Source organism: Myotis yumanensis, unplaced genomic scaffold (genome assembly GCF_028538775.1).
Source record: "Myotis yumanensis isolate MYYU_CA2020_CCGP unplaced genomic scaffold, mMyoYum1.0.hap1 SCAF_10, whole genome shotgun sequence".
Classification (NCBI taxonomy): domain Eukaryota; kingdom Metazoa; phylum Chordata; class Mammalia; order Chiroptera; family Vespertilionidae; genus Myotis; species Myotis yumanensis.
The window spans coordinates 12,436,423-12,458,888 of record NW_027223761.1 but is presented as its reverse complement, the minus strand read 5'-3'; the positions used below and the strand labels follow the sequence as shown (position 1 = coordinate 12,458,888).

Genomic DNA, 22,466 nt, shown 5'->3' with positions numbered 1-22,466 from the left:
ATGGAACTGGAGAGCATTATGCTAAGTGAAACAAGCCAGTCAATGAAGGAAAAATACCACATGATCTCACTCATTCATGGATAATAAAGACCATTACAAACTTTTGAACAATAATAGATACAGAGGCAGAGCTGCCTCAAACTGATTGTCAAACTGCAGTGGGAAGGCCAGAGAGAGTTGGGGGGCAGGAGGGAGGGGAGTAAGAGATCAACCGAAGGACTTGTATGCATGCATATAAGCATAACTAATGGACATAAGACACTGGGGGGTAAGGGAGGGTAGGGGTTTGTCAAGGGCGGGGGGGAAAAAAGGACACTTATGTAATACCCTTTGTAATACTTTAAGCGAAAAATTAAAAAAAAAATCTATAAAAAATAAAAAATAAAAAAATAAACTATTCCAATGTATAATACTATCGGATATGCTCTATTCTATTATCTTTTATTTTATTTTAAATGCAGGTCATAATCTGGGAATTGCTTCCATGGCGAACGAGTGGCCCTTGCCTAGTTTGAAAACCATTGTCTTATAGGGTTGCAGTGCTGCGGCTTTCTCAGATCATATGTCTTATCCTGTTTGATCATCACAGCTGTCTAACACTGGGGATTTCTTTTAACTTTTGTATGTTAATATTTAATATTCTAAGAAGAAAAGTATACATATCAGAAGCATACATATCCATGACATTTCACAAATTGAACACACTCAGATAACCAGTGCCCACAACAGGAAACTGACAAATGCCCTCACCTCAGATGGTCCCCTGTACATCTTCCAATGATGATCTTAGAATTGTGCCTACCACAATTGAGAACTTTTTTTCTATGGGATCCTTCTAAGCAGGTACCAATAATTGCTATATGCTATTATAAATCAACATCTATTCATAGGATATATTAACTCTAGCAACAACTTACAGTCTGGTTCACTTATCACATGCTGAATTTTATAATATATACATATTCACATGTACACGGATAAACATATGTAAGATTCTTTTTAACTTCACATCCTATCATAGGACTGGAATCAGCCACAGTTTAATGTATGCACTTGATACCTTGCCACTAAGTCACTTTTACAGCGCAGATATTTTACAAGCCAGTGATTCCTTTAACAGGGAGTTTATATTACCTTACTCTCACCTCCAATATGAATAAGGAGAGATTCAGAACATCAAAGGAGGTGGCGCTTCTTTTGAAATGCAGCATACTTTGTCACAAACCTTCTGAAAGATAGCTAATCTTTATTAAAATCAAACCTTCAAAATAACGTGAAACTATCTTTCTCTCTGGGCTTGTATTATAAAATATGGTTCAGAATAGATCTGAAACTTTTCATCGGTGTAAATATTCTTGCACACGGTAAGGTGGCGTGGGCGGGGATAAGATGCACTGTGCCTTCTGGGAATCATGCCAAGTGGTGACTTCAGGGGACCACTGTAAGGCCTTTTCTTGCTTAGCTCCCTGACAAATGGCATGCCTGCTTAATCAAGGCTAGGTGAAATGCTGTTGCTGCCCTTTAACAAAACTATAATGGAAGACAGAGGAGATAGGTAGTGCACGTGATCAGAAGGGTAACGGAGCTTGTAGATAATGTGAGCTTGTAGGCAAATGGGAACATCTCCTCCAGAAAAGCTAAGAATAAGTTGGGAGTTAAATCCTATTTCATGACACGCATCACAGCAAAGGCCACCCAGCCTTTCTTTCGGAGTGGTGCTTAGAAGTTCAAGTTAAAGTGCCTCCTCTTTGGATCAGGACAGCTTGGACAAGAAACCTGGCTCTGCTACTTAACAGCTTTGAGCAAGTTTTGTAACCTTAATAAGCCATCGTTTTCTCTTCATTGCAGGACTGTAAATTACATACCTTACCTAAAGAGTTAATTATAGTACTTGATTGACCCTAATAAACACAACAACAAAGCAAGGACATACACAGAAGAATTTGTGGCTATAAAAATGGCATGCAGGTTTGATCTCATTCTCCCAGATCCTACAAATTGCTCAGCACTGAGTTACATTCTTTCCAGAATACATGACAGGACTAATTGCCTCTAATTGTTCAATAACCCCTAATGTACCCTTCTTTCATGAGAAATAAAAGACATTTTAAAAATATTTAAACTTTGAGAATTGTTGCTGATTAAAAAAAATAATTTTTATATATCCATTTGGGAACCTTGTTCTCAATTTAATAGTTTAACTGTCATTGCCTGCAATATCGATAAAAATTGTAAAACATAGACAGACAGAAATCAGATTAAAATTTGGTATTTTGCCCTGGCTGGTTTTGCTCAGTGGATAGAGCATCAGCCTGCGGACTGAAGGGTCTCAGGTTCAATTCTCATCAAGGGCACATGCCCGGTTTGCAGGCTCGATCCCCAGTAGGGCGCATGCAGGAGGCAACCAATCAATGATTCTCTCGCATCACTGATGTTTCTATCTCTCTCTTTCCCTCTCCCTTTTTCTCTGAAATTAATAAAAATATCTATCTGCCACTGGAGTCCTATGGTTAGTCTTGTGATAAAGGGCAGGAATGCTTCTACAATGTTTTCCTTGGTGTGGTGATGTACATCATAGCCCACTGATAATTCACTCAAAAATCCTCCTCTAATAATCTTCTTGAAGTCACTCTCTACTAAGTTGTGGGTAAAACCACCCACCCCATCCCTCAGGAGTGGGACTCATTGGATAACTCTCTCTAAAGAAATCTTCATGAGCTTTCTCTAGTTCATTGGTGTCTTTGCTGTGCCTAAGAGATTATGAGCTTTGCAATCACTATTACCACCTCCATTGTAAATCTGTAGCCTCTTTGGAATGTATCATCTCCTGTGTCTTGGTTCCTTGGGAAAAACCTCCATATTCTCTCATTCATAAAATAGCACATAGCGGTGTAGGTTAGGTAGTGATTTTATGACAATACAAAGAGGTTCTTCATTGTTTTGTTCAATAATTATGTGAGTGACGTTTGTGCCAAGCATTATTCTAGGCTCAGGAAATAATAGGGAACAAGCTACAAAACGCCCTGCTTGCTACTCATGGAGCTTATATTCTTTTGAAGGCAGAAATGTGGTTTCAAAAAGAGAAAGATAAATAACATAATTTCAGAGAAAGGAGATGAGTCACAATGTGCAGGGGAGTACTCAGTCCTTTGATGGAAGTTCATGGAGGAAAATCTGTGAGAACGTGGCATTTATACAGGAATTATTCAAAATTATTGAGAATGGCTGAATCTAAATTTTGGAATAAAAATATGTACATTTTAATATACACATACACATCTGGAGAACTATGAATAATATGCAATGGAAAATTTCATACACATTTCTGAATCTCTCTCCCTTAAGACATGGGAAGAAACTCTCATCTCTTCTAGGGAATATTTCCTGACCTGATCCAATCAGATTCTCTGTCTTCCTCTACAGTGGGTCCCACCCAGCAGGCCTGCACTGGGATGTTTGTGACCTTGCATGAGGGCTCTTATTACATTTGTAGATTATTCTTAGTCTCTGCTAATGAGATGGCTCAGAGTTCGCTTGGAGTATCACATCTTAATCACTTGATTTCTGCAGACGTTTTCTTTCTCCAAATAAACTCTTCAAAGTGCCTGCTGCTCTGTGCTCATTAACCTGAGAATGGCTTCTCTAACTCCACGTTAAAAATTCTCTTCAGTGTCTGAGACTTCGGTTCTGATCAGGGTTCTCTAAGCAGTAACAAAGGGAGGCGGAATTTAAACTCTTGGATGTGAAAAAAATAAAAGTCAGTGACCAAATTTCCATCTGCAAGTAGATTTCCCTTTATATAGAAGTGCAGACCTGACTCCTTTGCAGTGTGACATAATTAAGATCCACCCAACTTCATTGTCTGCCAGATTCCCACTTTATCATTTCATGTTCAATCGACTTCAGGTGACTTAAAGATAGCAAAACAATGAGTGAATGAATGAGTGAAGAGATGAATAGTCACCAACTAGAAAGTCGTGTTTTATTTTTATTCTTATACTATTTTCCTACTTTTAACCCACGGTTGATTGGATACAGGCTTCGTGATGAAGACAGCAGCCCTTATTTAAATGTAGCCAACGTAAGAATAGAGCCAAATGTCAGCATAAACATCTACACATTTTTCTACTTGCCAATGAAGGTGCGCTGAACCTTGACTTCCTGCTACTAGGTCAACGCTCAACCCCTGAGCCACCCAGCCAGGCAATAAGTGTAGTTTTTGATGTTGAAATTATTCTGAACAAATGAGCTTATTTAAAAATAAGCCGGACAAGCACTTACCAGAAGAAATGCCGTGCAGACACTTTGGAATGTCTTATGGGAACAGCTCATAGGGGAACAGCCTGATGTCAAGGAATAATAATAAGGACCTCATGTCAATTTGTTTCTCTCCCAGCATCCAAGAGAATACCATAGGCTGCCAGCCACGTTTTCATTAAATGGCTGCTCAGTATGAAAACGTGGCCTTCATCAAAGGGACTTCACATTGCAAATCACAGCACATTGCCATTTGCTTTCCTCTACCTTCAGTGAACTACTCAGAAGACTTTAAGGCTCACTTCTTCATCAGAATTTCAACCTAGTGGGGGAGATAAATTATACTTGACTTGAAATTGTCATTTCATCAAAAGACATAACTATAAAAATTGGTATTATTTTGATCACATTAAATTGGTACTCTTTTGATTGCATAATCTCTTTATGTATTCAGAAGAAGTCCCTGAAGTAGAAAGAATCTAAAATCTATAGTTCTATACAGGTTTAAATACGAAATACAGGCCACTGAAATTTGTTAGACTTGTTCCCAGGGAGTTTTCAGTCACCTTGACCTGAAGAAAATGGAGAAATCTCTGACATTTCAGGGTATGACCTGAATGTATATCATTTCCAGGGTATAACCAAATCACTTAGGTTTTGCTTGGATAATTCAGGGAACTGCAATTGAATGAAAAATAAATGAAATAGCCTACTTTAAAAACAATATTGGCCCTAGCTGGTTTGGCTCAGTAGATAGAGTGTCAGCCTGCAGACCAAAGGATTCCGGGTTCAGTTCTCATCAAAGGCATATACCTTATTTCTAGGCTCCTCCCTGGCCCAGACCCTGGTTAGGGTGTGTGCAGGAGGCAACCAATCAATGTGTTTCTCTACACTGGTATTTCTCTCTGTATTTCCCCTCTCTCTTCCACTCTCTCTAAAAATCAATGGAAAAATATACTCAGGTGAGGATTAAAAAAATAAAGTAAATAAAATTAAAATTAAAAAATAGAAACAAGATTGGACAATAGGCAGGGAAGACTCTAGAAGTAAAGTTAAAGGAGGCACAGCCAGCCATAGGAATGAGGACAAGGGCCCGCTTTCAGACTTTTGACCTCCATAATTGGGAGAGAATAAATTTATATTGTTTTAAGCCATCAAATTTGTGAAAATTGTCCTGGAACCCAAAGAAATCTAATACATTCTTCACTTACATATTCTACTCTTCGCTTGTCTACTCTATGCTTATCATTCTATAGGTATAATGTTCTTTTTGTCTTAGTCTGCTTGGGCTACCATAACAAAATACCACAGACTAGGTAGCTCATCAGCAACAGAAATGTATGTCTCACAGTTCTAGAGGCTGGCAGAGATCTGGGTGCCAGTAGGGTCAGGTGAAGGCCCTCTTCCAGGTTGTAGACTTAGTTGTGTGCACACATAGAGGAAGGGGCTGGGGTTTTTTTCTGGAGCTTCTTTTATAAAGGCACTAATCCCATTCATGAGGGCTCTATTCTCAGGATTGATCATCTCCCAAAGGCCCACACCCTAATACCATCACATTGAGCATTAGGATTTAACATGAGTTTTGGAGGGACACAAACATTTAGATGTCAGAATGCCCTCAAACCTTCTCTGTCTGACTGGGACAATTTTCTCCCATATCTTTTTATGTCTGAGTTCTTTCTTTTTATTCTTGAACTTAAATGTCTCTTTCTCAGAAGGGTCTTCCCAGACCAAATTAGTGTAATATTCCCCCTCAGTCATTCCCTGTATCATCACTATTTTATTTTTATTCCAATACTTATCTCTACCTGATAATTTCTGGATTGTTTGTTATCTGTCTAACACCTAAAAGAGAAGCTCCATGCTATATTCTTCTCTGTCTGACTCACTGCAGAATCCTGAGTGTCTAGAATAGCCCTTGGTATTTAGTAAGCATCTAATTAATGTTGAATAAGATACATATCAGAAAGGTTCTCAGTGCTGGAGGGGTTTAACGTGGTCATATTGGATGTCTAGAACAAGCCATGTCCTAAGTCATTGAAGGCCTGGGATATGTTATGTTATAATGAGTAAGATTTAGACTCAGTGAAGGGGACAGAAATCCCACAAGAGTACCACAAATAAATATGAAGTCATGGTGTTGGAGCCAAACTGGTAGCACTTCTCAAGGTAGACAGAGCATACAGTATAAGCTAACGGAGCACAAGATAAGAGCTAAATCTGAAGCAATGGTGTCATGAGGCTGAGTGTGAGTATTAAGCTAGAGAAGATGGCCAGGATTTGTTCTGCCTGCAGGCAGAGGTGCATTGGTACATTGCCCACTCTTAAATGGAGAGAAGGACTAATGACATTGGGGAAAAATCGGGTATGGGCAATAAGAGGCAAAGACTGGAACTTACAACTGCCTTGGCAAGGACAGACTTGGCTTTCTGATAATCTAGACATAAACATTTCTAGTGAACTAGACTGAGGGGACTAAATTCTTCCCAACAGGGCCAGGTTTCAATTTCAGAAAGAGAGATTATAAAAACAATCCCATTTACCATTGCACCAAAAAAATTAAGCTACCTAGGAATAAACTTAACTGAAGAGGTAAAAGACCTCTACTCAGAAAACTACACGACGTTGAAAAAAGAGATAGAGGAAGACATGAAGAGATGGAAGAACATACCATGTTCTTGGATTGGTAGAATCAACATCATTAAAATTTGAATACAATGACTTAAAATGATGCTACATCCTGCAGCATTAGTACCTAGAAGAGGCAATATCCAATGGCTGGCTGACGTTGAGTACCACATTATCTAACCATGACAATTGGGCAGGGATAGCATCCCTAATGATATCAGTATTCAGCCTTTTGCACCCTGTCCACCTTACCACAATTTTAGAAGCTTAATGAAGACATACTAGTTCAACTAAGAAATTAAAACTGTATGCTATCATTTGAAGATATTTAATATCATCTGATATTAAAAGTAAACTAAGAGGACTATCTGTTAGATGACCAGGAGGAGATCTTGGAAACCATTGTGTTAAAACCACCATCTTAGCAATTTTCCATAGGTTGGAGAGTGCCCAGTGTAGTAACCTTGGGGGTCTTTTTAACTTTCTCATATCAGTAGTTTAACAACAGCAGCCACCCAGGGGTGGAAATCTTATTTTGAGGCTTGCAGCCATGTTATAGATCCCAGAGATAGGGTCTTTTGCAGTATCTGCTTACAGGGCACATGGCTTATCTCATAGAAGTTATTTCAGCATTTTTCTTCCCTCTGACTTTCCACAGGTTCTCTGTTGCTATTGTTCACTGTATATTTTGAAAGTGAAAGACAATCAGGTTGAGGAAAGCCTAGTGTATATTTGTTTGTGTGGGTGCAAATGTGGAATAAATATATATAATGCAGAGTGGCTAATATGTTGTGCTATTTATCTTCATTTGTGAGGAGAGATAAGTCAGCCAGGACTGTGCCAGTCCTGATTCATTCTTCATCACTACACTCATGAAGATAAATGCCACATTTACACAGACCACAGCTATCATGTGTTCTTTCAGACCAGAGATCAGATGGGCTAGAGCAGGAGGTCGACCTGGTGTCATTATTTGAAAATCAAGGACACTTTGTAACATCTCCTACTCCCACACATCTTGATCTCCAGTGTTACACTAGGGTACCGCTAATGGCTGAAGAGGTATTTAATTAGCATATATATTCAGCCATGTCTACATTCAGATATTCACTTCATTTTAGTTTTAAAAAATGTGTATTTCCTGTGTTTGCTCAGCGCAGCATCCTTCAGTGGCAATGTACTGATTAATAGGATATAGTCTTGGTTCTCACAAGATGGTAACTGGCATAATGAAGAGAATAATATTATGGGGAAAAAATGAGAAGCAAGGGGTTAATTCTCTCTGTGGGCATGCCAGATGACAAAGGAGCAAGTCAGAATAGAACTAGTGAGAAGTAATCATTTCTGAGCCGCTATCGTAAAAGAAAATGCCACGCACACATTAGCTTGCCATGATTTGCAAATGGCTGTATCACTGTACTTTAAGGCTATGGCTGAGCAAGCGGGTAACTTCTCTGTCTTGTACTGAATTACATATTCTGGCTTTATTTCCCGCCCCCTCCCCCGAGCCCCACCACTAAAGTGTATTAAAAACTAGGCAGAGGGATAGAGAGATTAAGTCACATAGTAGCAACGGCATATAAACCACATACAGAAAAGCTGAATCTAAATAAACAACTTAAAAATACAAATGGCTCAATAGGACCTCTAACTTCCCAGGGATTTTTCCATGTTTGAAATAAACACCTTCTCACATAATCACACGCTTAACCTCGACAGGGCAACCAGATTAATTTTCAGTTAAAATTTCAAAGTGGTACTGATTGAGACTTTGCTGCTTATAGTGATTGTTTATTGTTCTAGAAAATCCCACGTTTGATTTGGAAAACGTAAAATACAGGGTGTCCCAAAAAATGTATGCACACTTTAACAGCTGATAGCTCAATTTTGCAAATGAAATGTATTTTAATAAACACTGCCTTTATAATTATTCAAAGTGTATGCATACATTTTGAGGATACTCCATATTATTTCTTTCTGAGAGCTTGAAATATGCCAAGCTAGTTGGTTCACGGGCATCACCTCATTTCATGAACAAAAAAACCTTTGGAGCTCGGCTCTATTATTTTCACCCTCACTTTACAGAAGAGGGCATTGAAGGCTAAAAATATCATGGAACTTGCGTAAGTCACAAAATCACTACGTGTAATGTTGGAATTTTATCAACTTACATTCCGTGTGCTATCACATGCTCTGATTTAAGATTCCTCATCATCTCCATGTTTATACTCCCCCTTTCACCTGCTTTTCTCTACTTCTCTGGCTTTTTGTTTCCTTATCTACATCATTGGACCATTGATGGGCTCCATCAATAAACAAATCATATGAACTCTATGTCCTGAGACTTCATGTTGTAGGAGACAAAATACATGCATACATACATACATACACACATACATACATACATACGCATTATCGCTAGTTGCGAGAAATGCTTGAAAGAGCAATAAAGCAGAGTAAAGGGATAGAGAAGGATGGGGCAAGGAGCAGTTATATTTTAAGCAGCAGAGCTGAGGAAAACCTCTCTGAGCAGGTGGCTTGGAGGAAGTGAAGGAGCCAAGCCTACAGATATTTGGATAAGAGAAGTACCATTGCCCTGTGCCTATATAGCTACAGCTCTGTCTGGGTGAAGAACATTCTAAGCAGAAGAGACAGCAAGTACAAGTTTCCTGAGGAAGCAGTGGAGGTTGAGTTAGAATCAAGAGTTTCTTTTGGAGAGGTTATTTCCAAAGCCTCCAACTGGAGGTCTTAAACTAGTGGACACATATCTGTGTTGCCGGCTATAGATGTTTGTATTTTTGACAGTCTTTAGTTTGTAGTGGTGTTTAAAGCCACTATGGGACCACTTAAAGGGTAAGTATAGATACAGAAGAGGTGCCCTAAGGGAGCCCAGGTGCACTCTAAGGTTTAGTGGCCCAAGAGATAAGGCAGAGCTACTGATGGAGGCTGAGCAGAGTGACCAATGAGGTGAAAGAAAAATTGAGAGGGATTTCCTGGGAGCCAAGTGCAGGGAGAACAGAGTGGTCACTAGGTCTAATGCTGCTAATTTTTGCCTAATCTGAGAAATGAGAATTGGCTACTTGATTTAGCAATGAACCTAAGTGTATCTCCCGCCTCTTCTTTGCCCCCTCTACACATGTGTATCCTTACTCATTGCCTTGCTCTCACATTATTATAAATCCCAAGCACATTAACTTATAACTCATATTTTATATGCCCTATTGAAGGATAGTTAATGGTTCTTGAAACTGTGAGATTTGGGGAAACTTTCTATAAGACTGTTACTCATTTTTTTATATATATATTTTATTGATTTTTTACAGAGAGGAAGGGAGATAGAGAGTCAGAAACATCGATGAGAGAGAAACATTGATCAGCTGCCTCCTGCACACTCCCTACTGGGTATGTGCCCGCAACCAAGGTACATGCCCTTGACCGGAATCAAACCTGGGACCTTTCAGTCCGCAGGCCGACGCTCTATCCACTGAGCCAAACCGGTTTCTGCCTGTTACCTATTTTTTAAAAAATATATTTTTATTGATTTTAGAGAGGAAGGGAGAGGGAGAGAAACATCAATGATGAGAGAGAATCATTGACTGGCTGCCTCCTGCATGCCCCCTACTGGGGATCAAGCCCACAACCCAAGCATGTGCCCTTGACTGAAATCGAACCCAGGACCTTTCAGTCCACAGGCTGACGCTCTATCCACTGAGCCAAACCAGCCAAACTGTTTTTTAAAACCGATGACAAAAAATGCACAGATCATCTCAGAAATAAAATTTAATCTTATTCTGTTTTACTTATGGAATAATAATATTTATCCGTGGCATATTGCTTATAAGTTTATGAAACATTTTGACTTACGTTATCTGTTTCAAACAAAACCATGTCACGCAGTAAAACACTCAGCTCTGAAACTTACACCATCAGACTCCACCACCTGCTAGCACCTCCTTGAAGGAGTCAGCCACAGACACACACTTCACTCCTCCTCATCCCTTGAAGATTTTAACACCTGCCTCCCTGCTCTTCTCGGCAGTCCTGCTCCTGATAGAATTCTTGGTGATTTCAATATCCATGTCGGTCCCTGGGCCTTGATGACTAAGTGCACGGGCTTTTTCTATCTGCTCTTGTTCACGATTTCCTTTTTTTGCAGCTTGCACCAACTGCACAGCTAAGCTGTAAAGATCTGTACTGTATTGGTTGGAATGAAAGTTTGTTTTGTTTACTTCATCATGCTGTGCAAAATGCCAACTCGACCTCTTCATGTTTCTTTGCTTCAATTACTCTGTGGCCCTCAAGATCAGATTCTAAATTTTGATCTGCCATTGCCACCGGAGTGTTAAGAGGAGAGTAGGGGCAGGATGAAGGATGGGGAAGAGGAGGAGATGTTCGTATTTTTCTTGGTTTGGGATGTGGGAGGAAAAAACAATTGGAATTTGCAGCAGAAACCAATGTCAAACTCTTAACATGTCATTTGACTTTAATAATTCAGAGAGTTCTGCTTAATTATTTCTTATATATATTCAAAATACATTATCCCATTTGATCTTCAGAGGTGGTATTGATCAAGACACTGGAACAGAGAGAACATGGAACTTGCTTAAGGTCATGCATCTGATAAATCAGAACCAAGTATAAACTACAGATCTTCTGACACCAATTGTATTTTTTATTTGCATTAAATAATGCATTGTTCAAAATGGTCAATGGTAAAGATAGTTGCTTTGGCTTTCTTCCCAGGAGAGTGTTAAAATACAGTTGTGATTCAATAGTAAATATTGTCACCAGTGTTGTCTGTGGTGATAGCGGTGGCTGCAGATAGAGAAATACGCTGAATTGTTCTAATGTATGCTTTTGTTTTTTTAGATTGTTTACGCATGGAGACCACAATGGAGAGCTAGGTAGGTGACAATTCATGCTAAATCTTTCCCACAACATCCTGAACACCACAGCATCAGCTAATGGGCAGTGGCTCATTATACACTGTCAACTCCAATAACAGCAATGATTGGCTTTGCCAGCATGAGCAACTGCAAACCACTAATGGATTTAAAAAAAAGAGGCTGCAATATAGTAGAAAAGACATATGTGGAGTCATTTTTGCAAATTCCTTGTATGTTTCTCTTTGCCAGTTTAGAAACAGCCTTCATGTTCCCAGCTTGGCCCCAGAGATGGCTGTCCTTGGGATTCCCTTCTCTTGTGAGTGCCTCCCCCTTCAGTCATATTTTAATGGCTAAAGATGTTATAAGGGTAGTGGTGGCTCATGGTTGGAGCTGGATTAGTGTTTCTCCTGTGGAAATATTTCTGGAGCTCCCTCCTCACCACCGCCTCCCCCACCAGCCAATCATGCCATATGCACAAACACGCTTACCCCGACTGTAGCACAGCATCCGTGGGTAGCATTTCTATCCATAGAGAGGAGATCAGGAGGCAGCAGGCAGAAGTACTGACTTCTTGCTCTGCGACTTATGATCAAGTGTCTTTTTGTCTCCGTTACATTGTCATCTCCTGGAAGGCAGGATCCTGGATTTATTTTAGTCCAGTACCTATGAGCCATAGTTGTCCTTCCTTGAATATTTACCAACAACATTAATGCATTCCCTTCTAAAAAGTCCAGAATTAAGTTGGGAGTAGGGTTTAATCTTCTTGTCTTCCTTGTCCCTAGAACAGTGCCTGACACACAGTAGAATGACACTACTTGTTTGTTTACTGAAGGAACAAGAGTTTGAATGAGTCCATCCTTCAGATGGTACCTTGTTGCCAAATTAAAGGCAAAGCAAACCTTTTCTAATTAGAGACAGAGAAATGATGACTTCTAGTGTTTTCTTCTCTCTCTCTCGCTCTCTCTCTCTCTCTCTCTCTCTCTCTTTTGGGAAGGGGGGTGGGCACCAGGAATAATGCCCTAAAAGTGGTTGTTTATTTTGGAAGTCAAAAGCTAATCTGAAGCTGTTTTCTTTATTTTTATATTCAAATGTCTGTATAACAGCAAAGCACCAGAGACCTATTCATTGCTCACAAATGATCTATGAGGTAATAATGAGCTTGCTTTTCCAGCTGTGCTGCATTTTGGTGCTATCCTGGGTTTAATTGAAAATATGCTGTGACCTTGGTTTTGTTCACTGGGCATGGGGGGTGTCTAATTGGCACGAGACCTCTGAAGAACTCCCTTTTAGCAAATGTCATTTAGCTAATTTGGGGTTCGCCTTCGGGAAATCATGTGTGAAGTCCTGTAAATTCAAGATGCATATTATTTGCATGCAAATCACATGGAGCTAATAGTTGTTTTTTTTTTTAAAGAGATTAACTTTTTATTTTGCTATACCTATTTGTTGAATTCTAAATGCTATCAGTATGATAATAGTATTGGCCCAAAAAGTCCCATGTTTCATCATAATTAAATAAACAGCTTGTGAATTTCAGTCCAAAAAATGTCTGTGTTCCACTCTTAACTTAAGGGGTTTCCATAGAAACCGTGGGCAGCAAGTTTAACTGACATTTATTGGACTTGAGGCTATATGCAGCATTGATATCTCTGTTTTTGTCTCTGTCCCTCTGTGCATATGTCTCCTTCTCTTCCTTTAACCCTCACCATCCTCTCCCCACCTCAGTCCTTCCCTCCCCCCTCACTTTCCTCCTCCCCTTCTCTTATGAGCAATGAGGAAGTAATTTGGACTCAGTTAGATTTAACAAATGCAATAATACTAAAATGAGCTCTGATACTTAAGTGTAATTGTGTTATTAGCTGGAAATGTTTTTCTTCAAAAACAAAAGAATTGAGAGTGAAGTTTACTCAAATAGCACATGCTGGCAAGAAGGAACCTAGTGGAAAATTTGCAGGGTGCATATCACAGTCTACATTCATACCCCAACAACAGCTTTTCCTTCATTTAGTCAACCCAGACTGATGTTTCTCTTCAGTCCTAATTTTCAGCCTTCTAAATAGAGCATAGTTATTATGCTGATTATATTCCAAGAGAAAAGATAAGTTTATTTAGGAAAGAAAACATACTCTACATATTGTATACCTACTGTGTGCCAGATATTTCGCTATGCAGTTTCATTTAGGTTGTCTTAGTTAATCACACAAAATACACCGCCAGGCAGGAAAATGGATTTGGAGCTGGTGGTTGAAGTTTAGCGCCACTCCGCCATCAACCCCCAACCAGCTGGCTTGGTAGAGTGCTTTAATGCTGTCTTAGTTTCTCAAAGAAAAAATGAATATAAAGCACTTCTAAAAATGGACTTTTATTAGGATTAGTGATGATAATGTAGCCAGTGCCCTGTGGTAGTGATGTTTCTCTCTATCCCTTTAACAATGAGGAAAACAAGTTGCCAAAAGAATAAGTCATTTATCCAAAGCTATAAAGTGTGTATATGCAGTGCAGTGGTTAAAATGGGTCAGTTTAGATAGATGTAGGATCAATTACTGATGGTGTGATTTGGGGTAATTATCAGAGCATCTAATTGAAGGATCATGCAGTTGTTATGAGGATTAAGTAAAATTGCATATGTAAAATACTCAGAGTGTATGTCAGCTAGAAAACCATATTTTTTTTTTGCTGTCTCCCTCCTTCCTCCACCTTCTGAATTGTTTTGTTTTTAGTATGGACTTAAAGTAAAAAAAAATGATCGGTCTTTAAAATCTATCCAATACTCATAGTTTAAAATGATCTTATAGACTGTCTCAAGGTATCCTTGATAACCATGATAAAGGAAAGACAGGTAATATCACACCCATTTTACAGGTTAGCATAACAGAGATCCAGAGTGTTATTGGCAAGATCTCCCTACAGTGAAGGAGGAAGTTGAAAATTTTTTTAAATATATTGTATTGATTTTTTACAGAGAGGAAGGGAGAGGGATAGAGAGTCAGAAACACTGATGAGAGAGAAACATAGATCATCTGCCTCCTGCACGCTCCCCACTGGGGATGTGCCCGCAACCAAGGCACATTCCCTTGACCGAATCGAACCTGGAACCCTTCAGTCCACAGGCTGACGCTCTATTCACTGAGCCAAACCAGCTAGAGTGGAAGTTGAAATTTTTATGTAGGTGTCTAGGATTCTTATAATAAAACTCTCAAAGTCTATTGTTCTTTGGGTCCTATGTACACGTGTTTTAAAGCTGAAATCTAGCAGATTTTAATTCATATTTCTAATTATGGTGAGAGAAAAAAATTTGGGGCAGGGAAGGAGAAAATGAAGTAGGGAAGGGATACTTACAGACGTGTTTCCAGGTTGTTCCCTCAGGATTCAAAGGGACATGTACAATTACAATTCTCAATCTTAGGGGCAGATGAAGCATTGATTTTGTATAGCAACATTGAGTGTTTCTGGTTGGAGAAAAAGGGTGGGATGGAAAGAAAAATAACTCAAGTCAGGTATCAGTCAGAGATGTTGGTGAGCACCGAGTGGTTCCAGAAGTGAGTGTACAGTTAGGACAAGGGTGTGACGGGGCATAATTGCTGGAGAGCGTGATCATGAACACACACACAAACACACATACATGGATATACCCACATACTCATAGACACATATATAAAGGATTAATCTGAATGAGTATGTCTTTAAATTATAATCATTTTATTGCCTCAAAGAGCTTATACTAGGAGATACAATGTTAGCTCTACCATTTTTATCTGTTGTATGTTTATGCTTGCTTAATTACTAGAATATGCATTCTGTGTTATCTTTGAAAGAATCCTCACAAACCTCTTTCTTCATTTTGTATTAATTAATTAAAAATAAATAATATAATCCCTAAAGCCACTTAGCCAGACACCCAGGAATAGTAGCAGTCACAATGTGCTGAAAGCATATGAACAGGTCATGCATAGCAGGTAACCCCTCTGTGCTGTGGAAGTCCCTCTTTTGCTCAGGATTCCTCATATATGTTATGGGACACATTGGTCCATTGCCAAAATAGTAAATATTAATCCTTTTCTTATTTCTTAGATGAAACAAATTATAAATATAAATTTTAACATTTTTATTTTATGCCCTAATGCAGTGATGGCGAACCTTTTGAGCTCGGCGTGTCAGCATTTTGAAAAAGCCTAACTTAACTCTGGTGCCGTGTCACATATAGAAATTTTTTGATATTTGCAACCATAGTAAAACAAAGATTTATATTTTTGATATTTATTTTATATATTTAAATGCCATTTAACAAAGAAAAATCAACCAAAAAAATGAGTTCACGTGTCATAGGTTCGCCATCACTGCCCTAATGGATCATCTTGGTAAATTTGGTGCTGAGGAGAGTGGATAAGAAAAGGAATATTTCTCGATACTCTACAGAAGAGTCAACACACTTTTTTTGTAGAGGGGCAAAAAATAAGTATTTTAGAATTTGTGAGCCATATCGTCTGTCACAACTGCACAATTCTGCTTTACTATGATAGCAGCCTTAGATAATACATACATGGATGGGTGTTTAAGTGTTCCAATAAAACTTTATTGAAAAAAACAAGTGGTAGGCTGAACTTTGTTTATGGGCAGTAGTTTGCCAACCATTGATCTTAGAGTTTTGCTTACATATCCACCTACCTTCCATGTCTGCTCATGTGGCAATTATAGCTTAAAAGATAGGACTGAGGAGTGTAGGAGTGACAACTATATCATACTCTTCCCTCATTTTGTGTACTGTACTTTTTGTCACACTTACTTTTGTTTAAACTTTATCCTTTTCCGTATTTCTTTAGCATAGGAAGAGCATATGTTCTGTCTGCATTTTACAGAAGGATACAGAAAATTTAGGTGTCTCTCATTAATGACACCTAGCATCTATAGAATCCACCTTACTTTCTATTGGATTATTCTTCTAAAATGCATCATTTAAAGAATAAAGAAAGATGGTGGGAGAAATAACCAAGAGATAACTTTCATTATCCAAACCAAGGAAAAAAGTAGTTGACTAATGGCTTAAATAGGGCCAATCATAGGCTCCCCTACCATCTTATCCCATTAAGGTACCATAGGGGACTGAGTTCCTTATTGCTCTACATGTGTATTCCTACTTTTTGTCATGACTTATTTTTAGATGTACTGCATTGTAGGTAAATAAATGCAGGAAAATAGAAGGAGTTCTTCCTTTGCGAATACTGTGTTAACTGAAGCTTGTACATATTACAATTGAGTCCTCATTTTACAAGGTCCCATGGTAACTGAGTGCAAATCTGTTATAAAAGAACTGTGAGAGAAAAAGGACTTGGTTCCAATATGAATAAACTATGGTTAACGCTGGCACCAAGCAAAATGAGGACTTCCTTAAGTAAATAAATAAGAATCCAATTTCCAAATGTCCTGCATTGGCCCTATAATTCCCTCTTTTGTGGTCATTAAGGGGAAACAAGGAAATCACTGATTACAGTCATTTCCATTATCTGACATGTCATCACCAAGGTTTCCTCATTATGCAATGTTAACAGTGTTGAGGTTACTTGAAAGCAGTTCCAGTTCTAATTAGGAGGCCATCCCCACTATCTGTATTCTGATTAAGTGACATTGCCTGGAAGCCACAGTAAGAGTCTACTCTGTTTCCTTCCCTTGCTCAGATCTCGTAAACACAGACTCAATTAAAGAGAGTTTCCTTATCAGGTTTTTATGGGTCATTTTGGTGAATTTATTAAAGGCGTAAGTCATGCTGAAACTGGAAGGCAGTGGCTCCGAGGCCTTCAGTGGGAGCCAGGTCTAGATGAGCAGGACTTGCTCTGATGGTTTAGGGAGTCCAGAGTAAATAGAAGTCAGAGCATCCAATTATGGGCCGGGAATCTAGGGAGCTGGTGAAGCATGAAGAAGTCTCACAAAGGAAGGATTGCAGAACAGAGATATGGACATCATGATAGCATGTTCGTTTATATTTTAGATAAAAAGAAAAGCCTAGTTCAGGGCCTCATCTTTGCATACTTAAATTATTGAAATAATTTCTTAGCTGACCTTTAGGTCTTACCATGTACTCTTCCCTGTCTATTCTCCATATTATTGCAAATGTGCTTTCCCTTAAGAATTCTTCTCATTGTCTTATTTCCTTTCCCACAAAAGGAGAAAAATCAAGTCCCTACAACCCATCTTATGACTTTATATAGAATCTAACTTCTTTTGATAATTTTTCACAGTGCCGTTACTTATTATTCCTTCTATCCCACTGCTTATTAGTATATGTTCCTGATAGTAGTCTGCTGCCTCTCTCTGCCCTATACTCATGTTTACTTCCATATGTTTTTCACCCACGACATGCCCATTTTCCAATAAGCTCTCCCCCTTCTCTCTCTCTTTCTTCTCTCCCTTAGTGTGTCCTCCTAAAACTGTTCATTCTTCTCTAGCCTTTCCTGCTATTTTATAATTTCTTGTCCCACTACACTGTGAGATTTATGTGAGACACTTGACCCCAAGGGTCAAGAACTGAGCACTGTGCTTGACACTTAGTAGGCTCTAAGAAAATTTTATCAAGGGGATAAATGCTTGTGTTTTTCTCTATCTTGGAATGTTAGACCTTTTGCTTATCAACAGTACATATCCTACTAAATCTCATGTCCACATAGCCTTCACTAACTATGCAAAATTTACTAGTTCCCTTTGAACACCAGACTATTTGTAAGTACTCACATCACCATGTATACATTCACTTAATGTAGCCCTCTGGCCTTGGTTCATGACTCTGTTTTTTATGTTAGGCTTGTCTCAGCCGTGTTTTAAACAATCAGTGATGAGGAGTTATCAAGTCAAAGGAGTTTCCGTGTAAAGTACACACAGTGTTGGTGAACATACTTAGAATGATATACTATTAGAACTGAAATGACTTTTGAGATTCTTTTTCTCAGCACTCTCCAGTTAAATGAATCCCAGACGTGTTTGGTGCTTTCTGGTTACTGTCTAGGAAATTAGGGCTTTTCACACTTTAATAATAATCAGGGAAGAGAGTATTTGGTAAAACACTGGAAGGTAGTTTTAAAATCTGAATGGCTCTATTTATGTGGTGTTTATTCTCTTCAGATTCCTTGCAAATCAATTTAAATTGCATTACTCATTAAAAAAATATCCATATGCCTTTTGGGTGCTACTGTTGATTTGTTTGTTTTCAACCTATAATGGCAATGATGACCTTGCATAGGGCACTTCCTAAGGATTGATGATCAGGTGGGGGTTAATGGCTACCAACTCCTCCCAGCTAATCATCAACCCCAAGGATATATGGGAAGCCAAGTCATTAACTGCATTGCCAACTTCTGACATAAAATCTTTCTCTACCTGCCTTGCCAAGGACTTATGTTTTCAAAAGCTTCTTTGGTTACTTTCCCTGTCATTCACTTGTATAGGAAAATATGTAAATATTAATATTAATGAAAAATATATGTAAACATAAAAAAATAGCTGTTAGCCTCTGCAGACTGACAGGAGAATGCCATGAGGAGATAAATAATTTTACATATTTTGATTAAATGTAATTTGAAATGTTCTGCCTCTTTTATTTGCTATCCTTTAGTCCCTTTTTTACAAACTCAGGTTCCCTAGAAAGGAACATTCTATTGTGAATCCTGAGTAGCTAAAAAACATATCAAGTTTCTGCAATTTAACTCCACCCAACATTAGAGTTTTTGGGTAGGGGAGTGAGGAGCAGGGTGGGTTACAGAGGATTTGATTTTAGTTGTTTTAATGGAATATAATTATTTCTCATTTATTCCTGATATACACTTGACCTTAACAAATATTAGTAAGCATGATATTGTCTCCTTCGGCTTTAGTCATTATTATCCAAAATATTCTAAGAGCTAGATAAACATTAACAATTTAATTGAGCTATCTCAGTTCATTTTCACTTGAGGAACAAATGAAGAAAAGATGTGGAGCAATGAAGTTCCCATTTCTTTCTCTTGAGGAAGCTCAGGATCCCATTTCCTCACGGCAGCATCCTGATTCTTACATCGACACAAAATCCATAAAGAGATGATGTGGGTGACAAATTGTCACCTAAGTACCAGTGTTTAAAGTGTGTGCCAAGGATCACTGTCACCCAAGGAAGGCTTCATTCCAGAATATTTTACAATAGACATTCGTCTTGAAGAATTTACTCACATCTGGGTCTAGTCCTTAGTTTTTATTTTATTTTATTTTTTTTTATTTTCAGAAAAGTGATATTGGTAGCTCATCATGATGAAGCATGAGGTTCGGGGAGTGGATCTCCCCCTTGCAGGTTCTTACCTTGCAAAGTTTAAAGAATAAATTTATCGGACTAAAAGGACTTGTTAGTAAAAGGGTGGAAATTTATTGGAAGCAAATACAAGTCCCGTGTAGGGAGGGGTTCTTCAGGGGGTAACCAATTAGGCCCCTTTTTTTCTAAGGTTTATAAATTCTGTAGTACTTTGTCTCTTCATGCTCCCTTCTAATTGGATCCCTTCCCCATTTTATGGCCCTGTGCTTTTCTAATTAGTCACTCTTTTGCAGAATATCAACTTCAAAGTCCAAAACCCAGGTGGTGCCCCACACTTTCTCTCCCCCTTATCTTGCAACATTCCTTTATCTCCTGTGAAAATATGTTTCCCTCTTTCCAGCATCTGTCCAAATTTCTCTGTTCTCTGTGAAAGTATGTTTCCTTCCTCCCGGTACTCTGTGACTTTTCTTTATCCTCTGTAAACGTATGCCTTCTGGCAGCTCCAAGCCCTCACCTATGCATTCCTCCCCCAGGGACCCTCTTTATTCTTAAGGCTCTCTAAACCTGCCTGTTTTATCTCTAAAATTCCTTTCAATGAGAAGGTAGTCACACTTACTAAACACAGAAGAAATGGATATTTAGAGCAGACTGCCAATTTGCTAAATTATAGCTAGAGCTATAATAGACCCTTCAAATTCTTCAATCTGTCGAATTTTTTTCATGTAGAACTTAATTTTTTTTGCAGTCATAAATCTCTTAGAGAACATAATGATAAAACCAATGAAGAACCTTTCTATAAAAGTACACAATCACATTTATACAAAAATGTGCATATAAAGAGATTCACAAATTGCCCACAATCCATTTATGAACTTCTGAAGAACAAGTGGATTGAACTATGGAAAAGCAAATTATAATTAAATAAGATGGTTGATGAAAAATAAAACAAAAGCATCTTAATTGTATGATTCAAATTGCTTTAGCATCAGGTTAGAAGACTCTGATTTATTAATCATTCTCCATAACTGGGCTTTAGTTGTCAACAGTAGATAAATATCAATAATAAAAACAATGACAAACATTCATATAGTATTGACTACATATACCAGGAATTCTTCTTCTTACTATATTTATTCATGTATCCTCACGGCAATAGAGTATGTAAATCAGGATATCCAATCTCTAGGAAGTTTCACAGATGTATCTCTGATTTTTTTTAAACTCTGTTGTTTTTTTTTTAACTCTCTATATTTCATTAGTGTACACTTAGTCATTTAAGTAATTGGCAATTTACAATAACCAATATTTTCTAGAGTCTACTTTTATTTATTTCTTTAATTCCTTTTTTTCTTCCTTTTTTATTTCATTTAGTATACACATGTTTAGTATATATAATGTGCCAGGGTACTGTACTGTGGATGTGATATTTAGCATACAGCTTATTGCTGGTAAGGGTAAATTTTTACCCACATCTGTTGTCTTCAATCACCCATTTACTTGCTGCTATTTGGAAATCTACTTCTTCACAAGGTTAATTTATTTATAATCTTTATTGTTTGTGGGGTGGGGGTAAAGAGTAGTTATTGAGGCCCTCTTTTACCATTTATAGTGAGTTGTATACCATTTTTAACTTTTTGGTTCATAAAAATTGCTTTAGCATCAGGTTAGAAGAATCTGGAGCTTATCAATGAACTTGATATATTATTTCTTATTATAAGACTAGAGGCCCGGTGCACAAAAATTTGTGCACTCGGGGGAGAAGGGGGGGTCCCTCAGCCTGGCCTGTGCCCTCTCGCAGTCTGGGACCCCCCAGGAGATAACGACCTGCTGGCTTAGACCTGCTCCTGGGTGGCAGAGGGAAGGCCCAATCCCTAGGTGCAGCCCCTGGTCGGGCTCAGAGCAGGGCTGATTGGGGAGTTGGGGCGCCACCCCCTGTCATGCACAGAGCAGGGCGGATTGGGAGGTTGCAATGCCACCCTCAGTCATGCTCAGGGTGGGGTCGATTGGGGGATTGGGGCACCGCCCCCTGTCACACTCAAGGCAGGGTCGATGGGGAGGTTGCGGCGCCACCCCCTGTCACACACAGAGCAGGGCCGATCAGGGGGTTGAGGCGCTGCCCCCTATCATGCACAGAGTAGGGCCGATAGGGGAGTTAGGGCACCGCCCCCTGTCACACACAGAGCAGGGCGGATCAGGGGGTTGGGGCGCCACCCTCTATCACCCACAGAGCAGGGCCGATCAGGGGGTTGGGGCGCCGCCACTGTCACACTCAGGACAGGGCCAATGGGGAGGTTATGGCTCTACCCCGTCACACACAGAGCAGGGCCCGTGGGGGGGGGGGGGGGGGGGCGTGGTTGGGGCGCCGCACCCTGTCACACACAGAGCTGCAGGGCGATCAGGGGGTTTTGGCGCTGCCCCCTGTCACGCTG

The 22,466-nt window shown here is 39.1% G+C and overlaps 1 protein-coding gene across 8 annotated transcripts in view; it reads left to right on the top strand.

The window, feature by feature from the left end:
* The window catches only part of LRRC4C (leucine rich repeat containing 4C), a 983,070-nt gene that overhangs the window by 942,837 nt on the left and 17,767 nt on the right, over window positions 1–22,466 (top strand). For 6 of the 8 annotated variants that reach the window (XM_070427819.1, XM_070427820.1, XM_070427823.1 and 3 more), the window contains one exon: window positions 11,755–11,789. The exons of the other annotated variants lie outside the window; for them this stretch is intronic. The gene's annotated coding sequence lies outside the window, so the exon portion shown is untranslated. The remainder of the gene's footprint in view (window positions 1–11,754; window positions 11,790–22,466) is intronic. 8 annotated transcript variants of the gene reach the window in all.